General features: G+C 45.7%; 3 long non-coding RNA genes across 10 annotated transcripts in view; 1 reads left to right on the top strand and 2 right to left on the bottom strand.

Annotated features, from left to right (window-relative positions):
- LOC309643390 overlaps window positions 1–16,350 on the top strand; it is a 2,123,356-nt gene that overhangs the window by 1,015,275 nt on the left and 1,091,731 nt on the right. The gene's annotated exons all lie outside the window — the stretch shown is intronic.
- Window positions 178–15,341, bottom strand: LOC309643904. The gene is made up of 3 exons (XR_014254146.1): window positions 15,235–15,341; window positions 2,539–2,636; window positions 178–1,048 (listed from the first exon to the last, which is right to left on the bottom strand). It is a non-coding gene; the product is annotated as an uncharacterized lncRNA (long non-coding RNA).
- LOC309643909 lies at window positions 5,034–11,347 on the bottom strand. Its single transcript, XR_014254151.1, has 2 exons — window positions 11,145–11,347; window positions 5,034–5,230 (listed from the first exon to the last, which is right to left on the bottom strand). It is a non-coding gene; the product is annotated as an uncharacterized lncRNA (long non-coding RNA).

The raw sequence follows: 16,350 nt of genomic DNA, 5'->3' as shown, positions 1-16,350 counted from the left end.
TCCTGCTTTCTGGCACTATCATGCTCAGAGTGGAGTCCTGGCAAGGAAGTCAGGATACTTAGGTTCTGAAACCTGGTAATGACACTAACATAATGAGAGAACCTGAACAAGTCAACCCGACCTCTCTGAGCCTCAGTTTCCTTACTCGTGAAATGAGACTGAAAAAAGAGAAAGTTCTCTAAGGGCCTCCTAGTTCTAAAATGCTTCCAGTCTAGGAAATAGCATAGAAGTCAATACGAGTGCAGGCTGAAGGGAAAGACAGGGCAGGGAGAAGGTTGCTTCCAGCCTAGAGAACAATGTCTGAACCATACCACTTGGCTCTTCTGCCCATCTGTGCCCAAGATGGGAGCACAGGCAGTTAATACAGAAGAGTGGAAAACTGCTCAGTCCTTACAGCCATCATTAACTGTCTGATTTTGGGTTTCTCAGGAAGGGTCGATAGTAGAGGTGTCCTGAGAGCAAGAACCTTAAGATAATGCTGTTCCTCAAACGTAGTGAGAATTTCTCAACCTCCCTGAGTTTTTCATGACCCTCTTGTTCTTACAGAAAATTTCCAAAATCCATCTCTACTTGGAACTCTAAATTCTCTGCAGCATTGTCTTCCTGTGGTGAGCAATGCAACTTCCCTAACACGAAGTGTCTGCAACTTCTCCAGAGTCTCTGCCCCTGCCGTCAGTTCGGCATCGGCTACCGGTACCTCTTTCCAGACACTCATGGGTAGTGCCTACCTTTACCAACATTCCAGCACGACTATGTTATCTGGAGTTACTGACCACAGCCAGATCTCCACTTCAGCTCCTTCCTATCCAGGTGTTCTTGAGTGGGACATCACAGGAAGCACTGAAAAGAATTCCTCTTCACTCGGAGACTTTACTCTGGCACTCACTGACCGGCACCCAGCTGCTTCCTCCATGTTTATGGCAGCCCAGTATGATAAAACTTCAGACGCCAATAACATGGTCCCTCTATATCCATCACTTTCTGCCAGGCTTGCTCAGGGAGCACCATCTCAGATTCCAAATCAGGGGCATAGCCGCCTGTCACTTCCCTACCAGGAAGGAAGCCAGGTATATTACTATAACCAAGGCACACTGGGGTCTTCACTGTATGGAGAACTTGGCTCCTGCCCGCAATCCTATGGCTCCGCGTCATACACAGGAAGTAGGGCCTCTGCGCAACCAGAAATGGGAATGGGACTGAAGGAGATTCAGCCCACAAATATCCGACCACCAGCTTCCACCTCTGCAATCTGCCACCCTGTGTCTGCTCAACGCATCACAGAAACAAGTTTTCAAGGTGAGTATACAAACGGCAGAGAAAGTTGAAGAATGAGGTCGGCATTCACAAACGGGGTCAAATCGACAGCTGGGAAGGGGTGTAGAGACAGGTAGAATTTAGATCCTGAGCCTTTAATAACCACTACCTTCTCTCAGTGCTCTCTGTTTTTAGACTCTATATAAGAACAGCTAGGGCTTCCCTGGTGGCGCCTGCCAATGCAGGGGACACGGCTTCGAGCCCCGGTCTGCGAAGATCCCACATGCCGTGCAGCAACTAAGCGCATGTGCCACAACGACTGAGCCTGCATTCCAGAGCCCGTGAGCCGCAACTACCGAAGCCCACGCGCCTACAGCCCATGCTCCGCAACAAGAGAGGCCACCGCGATGAGAAGCCCGCACACCGCAACCAAGAGTAGACCCCGCTAGCCGCAACTAGAGAAAGCCCGTGCACACCAATGAGGACCCAGTGCAGCCAAAAAAATAAATACGTAGAATAAATAAGTTCAATCAATCAATCAATCAATCAATAAACGTAAATTAAAAAAAAAAAACAAACAAAAAAACAGAACACCTAATGCAGGTGGGAAGGTGGGAGGGACACTGTAAAGGTCATCTATGCTACATGTACAAGAACCCCGAGAGCACACCAATAGGTACCACATTTTTCACTGCTGTAGCCGAGCATTCCCCCTGTACTACCACACTGTAGCACTCCCTTCCCTCGTCTACTGCTACAGTCTCTTTGGAAGGTGTTTCAGAACTCTTGTTATGAGAGTGCCAGTTGAACTGTCCTCACTTCCGTCATTTATACCAGGATTTAAGACCTTGTGGTCCGAGATCCTGTCCAGAGAGCAAGCAGGCTAAGACTCTGTCTTTGTTTCTATATTTCATCAGAAAGGGCTCTATCCCCTCTCCTAGTTCATGGTGTGAAGTGTTCTTAGCCTCTCGGGAAAGTGGGGAGAATTCAAAGGACTCTCTATGAGAATGCTAGGCTTTGTAAAACATTTCAGTTTTTTAAAAAGAAGACTCATTTTGTATTGGACTTACAACAGTCCTATGAGATACAAAGAGAGCCAAGGATCAGTGACATGAAATGATCACCAGTAAGAATTACAACAGTCACCGCTTACCTCGTAGCATAGGGCACACTGTCCATGATCCTTAAGAAGAGTTAGTAGAAATGCCTTGCCCATCTTGCCCCTGAACCCCTTGAAAGGTACACGACTGCTGTGTTGGTGTTTAGGGGGAGCATCTCACTTACCCGGGACTGACTTCTCCCTTGATTCCTCTGTAGTGATGGAGACTTCCCCGCTGATGAAAAATTCCCTGGGATTGCAACCTCCAAGCCAGACAGCTTTCCTATGGAATGACAGAGAACTTCAGAGAACTTGTCAAGATGAAACACCAGTCTGCGGGAGAAAGGGAAGAAGAGAACGATGGAAATCGTTTCTGGGAAACTATTTTTACATTATGTTTTGTTTGTTCCTGGTAAATAAACTGAAATCTTCTTAACATTCAAACAAAATCTAAACCACTAAATTCAACAACACAGGAGTATAACTTTTGAAAAAAATTTCTTTGGCTGCGCAGCATGTGGGATCTTAGCTCCCCAACCAGGGATTGAACCCACGCCTGCTGCATTGGAAGCGCAGAGTCTTCACCACTGGACCACCAGGGAAGTCCCAGGAATAGAACTTTTAAAGGAGAAGGTATAAACCCCTGGGTTATATGAACTGGAGATTTTTAGTAAGAAGTCAATAGATCTTTTGTTAGGCACATTTTATGTTAGGCTGTCTCCCTGCACAGGATGCAGGCGCCTTGAAAATGGAAATCACATCCCTCTATAGTACGTCCCTCTTCTTTCTGCTTTGCAGTTTGCTGCTCCACTTGTTCAACCCCACCTAGTAATAACCTATACTTCCCTTGTTCCTGTTTTCCCATCTGGAAAACAGACAAAAGGCAACCAAACAACGCAAAGGTCTCAACAAATAAGGGATACCCAAAACCAGAGATGGCCAGAACTTCTGTATCCCTCATGAAACCTAGCCCGGTGTTCAATACTTAGGTATCATTATTACATGCGTGTTGACTGAAACAGTTGAAACGCAATTCTTCCACTTCCCAGTTTAGTTTTAGTCCTCATACAAAACCTGATCATCAAATTCCTTAATGCTAGGAATCACAGTGAAAAATAATTTCTCAACTGACTTCTGTCAGATGAGTGAGAACTAAGGTTAATTCAGTGTATCTGAAGCATAGAAAGTGAGGGCAAACGTGGCACAAGATGGGGCTAGAGAAGCAGAGAGGATTCTAGAGCACGCAGAGTCTTAAAGGCCACCAGTGTGTTTTCTATTCTCAAAACAATGTTTGTGAGCGATGTTTATGAGCAATGTTCCAACTTGCTTTGAAGCTTTCTTGTGTGAAGAATGGATTGGAGGGAAACAAGATATATGGACACTAGTTAGGACCTAATCGCAACAGACAGGCAAGTTCAGTATTAGGATGTTGAGGGAGAGCTGACAGATTCCAAAGAAATTCAGGAGATAAACTGAAGCGGGCTTCATGGGGTATGAGATGGAGGAAAGGAAGGTCTTAGGGAATTAAAGGGTTTACTGCACACATGAGCAGAGTCTCAAAATTAATCATTTGAACGTACAGAGGGGGATCGATCTCCCAAATGACACTGGTTAGGAAGCAACGGTACGCCCTGTAGAATTCCTAGAGACAGCACAAATCAACTGTTTCGATGGAAAATTCGGCGGGACCCTTGATTTCCATGGGAATATAGAGAAAAGAGACACTGATCTGGCTTGCAGGTATTTAGGAAGTTGTTAGCCTGACATCACATACTAGTCTCATGTAAGTAGGCCGTCTGAAGTATGAAGCTTAGGGGAAAAACCTTGAAGAAAACTTAAAAGATTAAGCCACACCTCTATACTACACCACCTTTCACAGTTTCTTCTCAGATAAGCAGCATCCCCATCAGTGAAGAAACTCACATCCCATAATAGGAACAACAGGCCTAAAAATTAAATGTGTGTCTTTGGAGGTCCCATCTATGCGATATCTTCCTGGTACCAGAAAAGTCCCCAGGAAGATCGATCTTTGCACCCCTGAAAGCTTACCACCAAGGAAAATGACTAGGTCCATAGATTTCCTCCCTCAAACCAGCCTACCTCACACATAAATCACTAGCAACTCAGCCCTTAACTCACATTATCACAGTCACAAGAGTGGTTAGGGAGAAAAGCACTAACCAGGGGAACTAACACAGAGGCAATCCAGGCCAAGCTGGGCTGGTGGCAGATATCTGCTCCTTACGCTCGGGTGCATAATGCGACTCACCACAATGCCTTTTTCACAGACCCTTTTTAAAGTTTCTCCACAAAATCCAACAGCTCAAGTTAGTTCATGACGCTTCAAGGTAAACAATCGTCAAGAGAAAAACATGCAATATGTCTTACAATGTTGGATTCCTTACAAATAGGACAAGGAAATAACCATGTAGACAAAACCAGAGCATTTGAAAACATCTGCGTTCTACAAACATACCAGTGAATGCTATAAATAAGGTAATATGACATAAAACAAAATGAAAACTAGATGTGAGACTGTTCTCTTCAGTGTACAGACTTCATGGCAGTTGCTGCACGATCTAGCTACTTATATCTACAACTCTCTGTTCTGTTAATACAAAATGAGGCCCAAGTGTGTCAACTTGTTTCCCACAGAAACCAAAAAACCTACATGCATCTCTTTTCTCCGGTGCCCTTTCACCTTACCTGCTCCCAGTTCTCCACCAATGTCCTCCTCTTTCTCTAATTATTCTCCTCTTCATTGTGCTTGGCCTTGCACCCAAGCATGCAAGACAGAGAGTCCTAGAGGTCCGAGATTCTAGAGGGGCTGTTTGCAAGGGGGAGGAGATTACGGTAACTGCCACACTGTATATACTTCTGTGCAAAGAAAGAGGGACAGTGTTCAGAATGTCTCTCACATATAAAAAGAGCTGGATGGCAGGATACCTGTGTGGCCCAAGGAACTAGAGCTAGCAAATCATGGGCAAAACAACTGCAACCAAAGGCTGGAAGAGGAAAGGTCTGCAACCAGCTCTGTCTCCTGGCTCTCTGGTATTTGCTGCCAATGGGCAGAGTCTATTTCGTGAAGCATCAAGCACTGAAAAGAAGACTCCTGCTGCTGGAAGTTGACAGGAAGGAACATCCAATGCAAGACCAAGGCTTGTCCTAGAAGCAATGCCCATAATGGAAGAAAAAAAAAAAAAAAAAAGAAAGCGGAAGAGAAATGTTAAGTCGCAAGTCCAACCTGGCCCCCAGCCTAGCCCAGCCCAAGGAAGGTAGGAGTCAAGGAGAAGAAACTAAAAGAGAAGAGCCTTGGACCACAACATTCTCCACAGGGTACACTCAACAAACTTCACCCTGCTCTTTAACCAAGTTACAACTGTAATAGTTCAAACTACATGGCTCTTTCCTTCCTAAGGATACTAGTTAAATAAGATCTATATAGCTCTAAGTATATGATACATAAAATAGAATACTCTGTAGAATATAAGTAACTGTTAGTTAATTATATTAATGAACGTCTGTAAGAAATGTTGCAATGATTTCCCTAATGGAAGAGCCTGGGGGAGGTAAATCTGTCTTCTAGGATTTCCTCCCCAGAGCTCAGAAATTGAGGGGTTGTTTTAGCTCTCCTACGCTCTCTTCACCCAAGCCCGCCCTCCTGTTGGGGATCGGACCTCCCTATTGGCTAGCTCATACCTTTCAACTGCCTGCTTTGTGACATCACTCTCCTACCAAACCTACTACCACTTGGTAGAGGTCTTGGGGTTTCCGTGGAGCCGTTTGGACCAGTAACCAGTGACCTTTGTACTGGACACGTGCGCCGTTCAGCTGCAGCCACTCAGACATCCTCTAGTGTTGTCTCCTCATCCCTTGTACCTGCAGTTGATGTCTCCTCTTCTCTGACCATGTCAGGTAAGAAAAGAAACTTTGGAAAGTTTTGCGTTCGATTTCTTTTGCCCCTAAATTGAGGAGGAGATTCAAAATAGCGTGGAATAATGAGGGAAAGTATTGAACTACAAGTCTGGAGACCTAATTTCAGTTTTGACTTTGACGTTTACTGTCTGTGTGACTTTGGACAAATCACTGACTGCCTCACAAAGCCTGCTGCTTTCCTTATCTGTTACGTTAGGATACCACATTGGGTTGATCACTCTGATCCCCTTCTTTTCCAATATTGAGCCTTAAAGGGTACCCATGTAGAAAATGAAATCAGAGACTTCTCAAAAGAGTGTTTCAACAGAAACATAGAAAAGCCAGGTGACACAGAAAACTAGCGATATATACCAAGATGTTTCATCTCCAATGGTCTCCCTCCACTAGTATTTCGACTAGTTGAAAAGAGAGAATAGGGAGAGAGGATGGAGAGTACTGGGCTATATAGGGAGGCACAGAGTCAAACGTAAGCAAGTTTAGGATTGTTTTCATTAGCACAGGCCAACAGGAACCAAGAGATGGGAAAAAAATATAAGAATGAAGAGGGAAAGCATAGAGGAGCTCTCAAGAAAGAGGCAGTTTGCCATGGAATGTTGATGGGAGCCAAAGATTTTAAATTAAAGCAGAAACAGCACAGAGGGAAATCTGCTCAGAGCAGGGCAAAACAAAGCTGATGGTAGCAAATCCTTACATTAACAGACTAAGAAGGAAAGTAAGGCCAGAACAGGGGATCACCAGGAAGGGCAGCCTATCAGAAAAGTCATACTCCGTTTTCTTTCTTTTATTGCCTCTCTGAATACAGCTGGCACTTGACAGTTTGGAATAGAAACATTTTAGAAGTATGTTTTAGAAATGATGCTTCCTAGAAACCAGAAACCAAAGTGGTTATCTAGGGGGCTGCTTTTCAGTGTTCTATTCTTTCTAATTTTTAAACTAGGTAGACATTTGACCAATTAAACATTTTAAATGATATCTTCTACATTGAATCAGAAGGACTATTTCCTTTGTGTGATATGTAGCTTCTAAGGCAAGGTTGCTTTTCATTTTTACAGTTATTTCCTTCCTAACACAGAGAGCACATTGATCAATAGCCATCGTTCGCTTGTAGATCTTAGCTACCGGAGAAGAAAAAGAAAAAGTCAAGCCCCACATCTCTAATTCCCCATTTAGGGAATTCCCTGGCGGTCCAGCGCTTTAGGACTCGGTGCTTTCACGGCCAGGGCCACGCGGCGCGGCAAAAGAAAAAAAGAAAACACAAACATCCACATTTATCTAAAACAATGTTGTGGAGTCCTTTGGATTTTCTTACATTTGAAAATCTTTTTTAATTGGATTCTAGGGATGACGGTTTTTTGAGGTCTTGGGATGTCATCTTCTTGGATGTGGAAGATGATTCTAAGTTCTAGGATAAATACAAAAACCTTCTTGATACTTTTTAAGCTTCCTTTCTGCTTATTATATGAGTTATATTCATGGAAAGATATATTTCTCCTAGGCTTAATACCTGTTACTTGCTGGGTAAAAATATGAATGAGCACAATAATGAAACTCTTTTACACTTACTATTTTGCTGTCTGCTTTGTACCGGTTTTCATTGAAATACTTGTCTACATATGTTGTGGCTACCTATACATTCACATTTGTTGCATTCTGTTGCTTGTTGTGCATTTTTTACTGATTTATCGTCTCTGTCTGTATGCATTGGCTAGGAATTCATTCACCTCTATCACCTCCATCGTGTTTTTTGGTTAATAGTATTCACTAAAATAGAGTGGGCAAAATTCACTTTCATAATATTGCATGTATGGTACAGAATGTCATTTGTTAGTAAATTCATTAGGCTTTGATACTTGCCCACATACCCCAGTTTTCATTAATATCTATGGATTTCTTTTTCGTTACGTAACATGTTTTTCATGATTTTTCTTTGTCTTTCTAGAACTTATTGTATCTTCCTCCATATAAATCATACGCAATAGATCAGCTTATTCATCTATTAATTATTACTGCTATTATTATTGGTGGTGGTGTTATAACCACTTTATAGATGAGTAATCTGAAGTAATCAGATAACTTTTCTCTTTCCAAAAGCACTTAAGAAATCCACTTTCGGGTAATCATTTTGAGGTAGGATGAGAAACCAGGCTTGAAGAGGGCAAAAATGACTCTTTCAGTTCACCAGTTGGACTGAGCTATACGTCAACTCTAGGTAATAGCGTGGGAACTGCACAAGCAAAGGGAGACACTGAAGATGACAATGGTAATGGCCGTACTGTTTTCTAATGGACAAAAAAAATGCTTATATTATAAGTTCTATTTCTCCTGCTTTCTGGCACTATCATGCTCAGAGTGGAGTCCTGGCAAGGAAGTCAGGATACTTAGGTTCTGAAACCTGGTAATGACACTAACATAATGAGAGAACTTGAACAAGTCAACCCGACCTCTCTGAGCCTCAGTTTCCTTACTCGTGAAATGAGACTGAAAAAAGAGAAAGTTCTCTAAGGGCCTCCTAGTTCTAAAATGCTTCCAGTCTAGGAAATAGCATAGAAGTCAGTACGAGTGCAGGCTGAAGGGAAAGACAGGGCAGGGAGAAGGTTGCTTCCAGCCTAGAGAACAATGTCTGAACCATACCACTTGGCTCTTCTGCCCATCTGTGCCCAAGATGGGAGCACAGGCAGTTAATACAGAAGAGTGGAAAACTGCTCAGTCCTTACAGCCATCATTAACTGTCTGATTTTGGGTTTCTCAGGAAGGGTCGATAGTAGAGGTGTCCTGAGAGCAAGAACCTTAAGATAATGCTGTTCCTCAAACGTAGTGAGAATTTCTCAACCTCCCTGAGTTTTTCATGACCCTCTTGTTCTTACAGAAAATTTCCAAAATCCATCTCTACTTGGAACTCTAAATTCTCTGCAGCATTCTCTTCCTGTGGTGAGCAATGCAACTTCCCTAACACGAAGTGTCTGCAACTTCTCCAGAGTCTCTGCCCCTGCCGTCAGTTCGGCATCGGCTACCGGTACCTCTTTCCAGACACTCATGGGTAGTGCCTACCTTTACCAACATTCCAGCACGACTATGTTATCTGGAGTTACTGACCACAGCCAGATCTCCACTTCAGCTCCTTCCTATCCAGGTGTTCTTGAGTGGGACATCACAGGAAGCACTGAAAAGAATTCCTCTTCACTCGGAGACTTTACTCTGGCACTCACTGACCGGCACCCAGCTGCTTCCTCCATGTTTATGGCAGCCCAGTATGATAAAACTTCAGACGCCAATAACATGGTCCCTCTATATCCATCACTTTCTGCCAGGCTTGCTCAGGGAGCACCATCTCAGATTCCAAATCAGGGGCATAGCCGCCTGTCACTTCCCTACCAGGAAGGAAGCCAGGTATATTACTATAACCAAGGCACACTGGGGTCTTCACTGTATGGAGAACTTGGCTCCTGCCCGCAATCCTATGGCTCCGCGTCATACACAGGAAGTAGGGCCTCTGCGCAACCAGAAATGGGAATGGGACTGAAGGAGATTCAGCCCACAAATATCCGACCACCAGCTTCCACCTCTGCAATCTGCCACCCTGTGTCTGCTCAACGCATCACAGAAACAAGTTTTCAAGGTGAGTATACAAACGGCAGAGAAAGTTGAAGAATGAGGTCGGCATTCACAAATGGGGTCAAATCGACAGCTGGGAAGGGGTGTAGAGACAGGTAGAATTTAGATCCTGAGCCTTTAGTAACCACTACCTTCGCTCAGTGCCCTCTGTTTTTAGACTCTATGTAAGAACACCTAGGGCTTCCCTGGTGGCGCCGTGGTTAAGAATCCGCCTGCCAATGCAATGCGGGGGACACGGGTTCGAGCCCTGGTCTGGGAAGATCCCACATGCCGTGGAGCAACTAAGCCCATGTGCCACAACGACTGAGCCTGCATTCTAGAGCCCGTGAGCCGCAACTACCGAAGCCCACGCGCCTAGAGCGCATGCTCCGCAACAAGAGAAGCCCGCACACCGCAACCAAGAGTAGACCCCGCTAGCCGCAACTAGAGAAAGCCCGTGCACAGCAATGAAGACCCTGTGCAGCCAAAAAAATAAATACGTAGAATAAATAAGTTCAAACAATCAATCAATAAATAAACGTCAATTAAAAAAAACAAAAAAACAAAAAGAACACCTAATGCAGGTGGGAAGGTGGCAGGGACACTGTAAAGGTCATCTATGCTACATGTACAAGAACCCCGAGAGCACACCAATAGGTACCACATTTTTCACTGCTGTAGCCGAGCATTCCCCCTGTACTACCACACTGTAGCACTCCCTTCCCTCGTCTACTGCTACAGTCTCTTTGGAAGGTGTCTCAGAACTCTTGTTATGAGAGTGCCAGTTGAAGTGTCCTCACTTCCGTCATTTATACCAGGATTTAAGACCTTGTGGTCCGAGATCCTGTCCAGAGAGCAAGCAGGCTAAGACTCTGTCTTTGTTTCTGTATTTCATCAGAAAGGGCTCTACCCCCTCTCCTAGTTCATGGTGTGAAGTGTTCTTAGCCTCTCGGGAAAGTGGGGAGAATTGAAAGGACTCTATATGAGAATGCTAGGCTTTGTAAAACATTTCAGTTGTTTAAAAAGAAGACTCATTTTGTATTGGACTTACAACAGTCCTATGAGATACAAAGAGAGCCAAGGATCAGTGACATGAAATGATCACCAGTTAAGCATTACAACAGTCACCGCTTACCTCGTAGCATAGGGCACTGTCCATGATCCTTAAGAAGAGTTAGTAGAAATGCCTTGCCCATCTTGCCCCTGAACCCCTTGAAAGGTACACGACTGCTGTGTTGGTGTTTAGGGGGAGCATCTCATTTACCAGGGACTGACTTCTCCCTTGATCCCTTTGTAGTGATGGAGACTTCCCTGGTGATGAAAAATTCCCTGGGATTGCAACCTCCAAGCCAGACGTTTTGTGTGACACAAACTCAAGAACTCCCCAAGTCCTGCAGTAGCAGAAACAGTCACATACTTGAGAGTAACCCACCATCTGAACTTGGGGACATTTCAGTGACAGCTCCAGTCCAGAGTGCCAGGCGTCTCCTGGCCCTGCCTCCAGCTCCAAGCCAGGGACAAACAGAGAGTAAGAACGTGGAGGATATCAAAACCAAGCTGTCAAAGCCTCTGGAGGCCTACCAGATCCCAATAGAAAACCAAGATCCTCCACTACTCCCTTTGGGAATCCCTGATATTCCCCAGCCGCTGGCCTGCACCGATCCCCTCAGCCAAGAGGAGCAGCCTGGTTCTGAAAATGCTGATCTGGGAGAGAACAGCCTGAGTCGTCAGGACCTAGGGACACTTGAAAATGGGACTGAACCTAGCAGTGGTCTTGCAGACATTACTACACTGGCGGAGGATATTCACCTTCCCCAGCTCTTTAATTCTTGGAAAGATCTTGATCGATCCCAAGGTCCCAACGTGATCAAAGCTGAAGACACCAGAGCCATTAAGGTGAATCAGGTGCAGGAAAAGCCAAGTGTCGTAAAGGTTCCCTCTGATCAACCCAGGAAGAACAAACAGAAAGCCTCTGAGCCTATCGGTGGTGCTCCCAAGGCCAAAATCCAGCCAAAGGATCCAGAGTGCCTGTTAGGGGGAGAAGCGGTTATATGCACTGCTGCAGTCAGTGACAGGGCTCCTGCGAACACGGCCAAGCACTCTCAAGGCAAACCTCAGAAAGCTGCATCCGGAAAGATCAGCAAAACTGAGAGCCATGGGCAGGAAAAGACCAAAAGGACCAGAGGAAGAAACAAGGCTGAAGAGAACAAGCAGTCAGGGAACAAAGTCAAGGCAGAAGACAAGCCAGCAATCCCCAACACGAAGCGAAAGGAACACCAAACTGAGCTTCGCCAAGAGAGCTTTCAAAAGCCTCGAACCTCCCTTGGCGTGCGCATGCTGGAGTCTGTGAAGGTTCTTCATGCGCTGGGGAAGAAGAATGAGACGAAAACTGGGCTCTCTTCCTGTCGGCTCTTGGGAAATTCAAGCAACCCCAAAGACCCCCAGCCACCCCCAGCGATCCAGCCACGGCGGCATACCCCACGTGAGGGTAAGAGGCCTGAGAAAACGCAAGTCCAAGCCCAGAAACCAGACAGCAGTGCTGAAACAGAGTGTCCATCTCCATCCCAGTGTGAGCGGCCTCCTCCTGGGAAGGTCAAGTTGATACCTCTGCCTTTTTCTGCCTGGGACAAGCCTCAAGCTCGACCCGCTCCTCGGAGGCCACAGTCTCTGGCCTCACATCGGCCTGCTGTGGCTTACCGTGCCCAGCCTGGTTCTACTGACTCAGCTCAACCTGCTGCAGTCAATTCATCCCAGCCAGCTCCTGCCTCTTTGCCAGGTCCCGCCAAACCAGCTCAGCCAACTGTGGCCAACCCAACCCAACCGGCTTGGACCAACCATACCCAGCCTCGTGTCCCTCAGCCTGCTGCTCCTAGGCCTGCACCCTACAAAACTTCATCTGGCGCTTCTCTCCAGTGCGAGCCTGTTCCCCCTGCTGTGACTAAGCGCCAGTCCCCACCCAAGCTCCAAACCCAACTTCTACTCCAAGACTTCAGCAAGCAACGAGTTCCATGGAGGGAACCCAACGTGCCTGAGCCAGTCATGTCAAAGCCCATCGAACAAGAGCAGAGGCCAGAGCGAGAGGCCATGAAGAGGCGGGCTCAACAACAACGGGAGAATGCTGCCAGATACACCTCTTCGGGGAAGCTGCAATTTTTCACCCAGAGGGACAAAGAAATGGAAATTGCTGACTACTACGGATACGTCAGGTGACAGCTGCTAGGATTCTTGCTGCCACCTTGGCTACCAGCGGTTCTTCCATACATAGGTAAGATAGGTATAGAACCGAATAAGTAAATGGAATAGAATTAATAGATGAGTAATAAACCTTTCGAATTTTGAGATGCTGCTAACTGGGGCGTGAGAAAGGAAGGCCTGAAAGTTGGATGGGAGAATGAAGGAAAGGGGTAAAAACTGAGGAAAGAGGAAGGAACTTGGCCCAGGGCTAGGAAGGCCAAAAGAGACGTATGGATTTAGGAAAGGAAGCAGGAGTGAGGATGAAATGGCAGAAGTAAAAAGCAGGGTCAGGGGTCTGGGTTGAAAGAACACAATTGGAGTAGAGTTGAAGGTGACAGGAGATGAGTCTAGGTTTACTAGGAGAAATAGAAACAAAGTCTCTCGGGGAGGTTGGCCTTAAGTCTCACAACCACCAGATAGGTATTTCAGAAAACAAGAGGTTCACGACACATCTCTGAAAGGTTTGAGTTGCCTTATTCAGGTGTGATTATAGTGGGGGAATAGGCAAATCTACCAGAGAAGTGGCTAGGGCTCAGAGTCCTCCTAGGGGCAGCTGACGACAGGGCCAGAGCCAAGGGAACTGCTGCATCAGGAGGCCCACGAACAAATCAGGGGCATAGCCGCCTGTCACTTCCCTACCAGGAAGGAAGCCAGGTATATTACTATAACCAAGGCACACTGGGGTCTTCACTGTATGGAGAACTTGGCTCCTGCCCGCAATCCTATGGCTCCGCGTCATACACAGGAAGTAGGGCCTCTGCGCAACCAGAAATGGGAATGGGACTGAAGGAGATTCAGCTCACAAATATCCGACCACCAGCTTCCACCTCTGCAATCTGCCACCCTGTGTCTGCTCAACGCATCACAGAAACAAGTTTTCAAGGTGAGTATACAAACGGCAGAGAAAGTTGAAGAATGAGGTCGGCATTCACAAACGGGGTCAAATCGACAGCTGGGAAGGGGTGTAGAGACAGGTAGAATTTAGATCCTGAGCCTTTAATAACCACTACCTTCTCTCAGTGCTCTCTGTTTTTAGACTCTATATAAGAACAGCTAGGGCTTCCCTGGTGGCGCCTGCCAATGCAGGGGACACGGCTTCGAGCCCCGGTCTGCGAAGATCCCACATGCCGTGCAGCAACTAAGCGCATGTGCCACAACGACTGAGCCAGCATTCCAGAGCCCGTGAGCCGCAACTACCGAAGCCCACGCGCCTACAGCCCATGCTCCGCAACAAGAGAGGCCACCGCGATGAGAAGCCCGCACACCGCAACCAAGAGTAGACCCCGCTAGCCGCAACTAGAGAAAGCCCGTGCACACCAATGAGGACCCAGTGCAGCCAAAAAAATAAATACGTAGAATAAATAAGTTCAATCAATCAATCAATCAATAAACGTAAATTAAAAAAAAAAAAAAACAAAAAAACAGAACACCTAATGCAGGTGGGAAGGTGGGAGGGACACTGTAAAGGTCATCTATGCTACATGTACAAGAACCCCAAGAGCACACCAATAGGTACCACATTTTTCACTGCTGTAGCCGAGCATTCCCCCTGTACTACCACACTGTAGCACTCCCTTCCCTCGTCTACTGCTACAGTCTCTTTGGAAGGTGTTTCAGAACTCTTGTTATGAGAGTGCCAGTTGAACTGTCCTCACTTCCGTCATTTATACCAGGATTTAAGACCTTGTGGTCCGAGATCCTGTCCAGAGAGCAAGCAGGCTAAGACTCTGTCTTTGTTTCTATATTTCATCAGAAAGGGCTCTACCCCCTCTCCTAGTTCATGGTGTGAAGTGTTCTTAGCCTCTCGGGAAAGTGGGGAGAATTCAAAGGACTCTCTATGAGAATGCTAGGCTTTGTAAAACATTTCAGTTGTTTAAAAAGAAGACTCATTTTGTATTGGACTTACAACAGTCCTATGAGATACAAAGAGAGCCAAGGATCAGTGACATGAAATGATCACCAGTAAGAATTACAACAGTCACCGCTTACCTCGTAGCATAGGGCACACTGTCCATGATCCTTAAGAAGAGTTAGTAGAAATGCCTTGCCCATCTTGCCCCTGAACCCCTTGAAAGGTACACGACTGCTGTGTTGGTGTTTAGGGGGAGCATCTCACTTACCCGGGACTGACTTCTCCCTTGATTCCTCTGTAGTGATGGAGACTTCCCCGCTGATGAAAAATTCCCTGGGATTGCAACCTCCAAGCCAGACCGCTTTCCTATGGAATGACAGAGAACTTCAGAGAACTTGTCAAGATGAAACACCAGTCAGTCTGCGGGAGAAAGGGAAGAAGAGAACGATGGAAATCGTTTCTGGGAAACTATTTTTACATTATGTTTTGTTTGTTCCTGGTAAATAAACTGAAATCTTCTTAACATTCAAACAAAATCTAAACCACTAAATTCAACAACACAGGAGTATAACTTTTGAAAAAAATTTCTTTGGCTGCGCAGCATGTGGGATCTTAGCTCCCCAACCAGGGATTGAACCCACGCCTGCTGCATTGGAAGCGCAGAGTCTTCACCACTGGACCACCAGGGAAGTCCCAGGAATAGAACTTTTAAAGGAGAAGGTATAAACCCCTGGGTTATATGAACTGGAGATTTTTAGTAAGAAGTCAACAGATCTTTTGTTAGGCACATTTTATGTTAGGCTGTCTCCCTGCACAGGACGCAGGCGCCTTGAAAATGGAAATCACATCCCTCTATAGTACGTCCCTCTTCTTTCTGCTTTGCAGTTTGCTGCTCCACTTGTTCAACCCCACCTAGTAATAACCTATACTTCCCTTGTTCCTGTTTTCCCATCTGGAAAACAGACAAAAGGCAACCAAACAACGCAAAGGTCTCAACAAATAAGGGATACCCAAAACCAGAGATGGCCAGAACTTCTGTATCCCTCATGAAACCTAGCCCGGTGTTCAATACTTAGGTATCATTAATACATGCGTGTTGACTGAAACAGTTGAAACGCAATTCTTCCACTTCCCAGTTTAGTTTTAGTCCTCATACAAAACCTGATCATCAAATTCCTTAATGCTAGGAATCACAGTGAAAAATAATTTCTCAACTGACTTCTGTCAGATGAGTGAGAACTAAGGTTAATTCAGTGTATCTGAAGCATAGAAAGTGAGGGCAAACGTGGCACAAGATGGGGCTAGAGAAGCAGAGAGGATTCTAGAGCACGCAGAGTCTTAAAGGCCACCAGTGTGTTTTCTATTCTCAAAACAATGTTTGTGA

The sequence above is a fragment of the Balaenoptera physalus genome, assembly GCF_965194825.1.
Source record: "Balaenoptera physalus genome assembly, chromosome: 15".
Taxonomy (NCBI): Eukaryota; Metazoa; Chordata; class Mammalia; order Artiodactyla; family Balaenopteridae; genus Balaenoptera; species Balaenoptera physalus.
The sequence above is the reverse complement of the archived record's forward strand: the minus strand, read 5'-3'. Positions and strand labels throughout refer to the sequence as shown.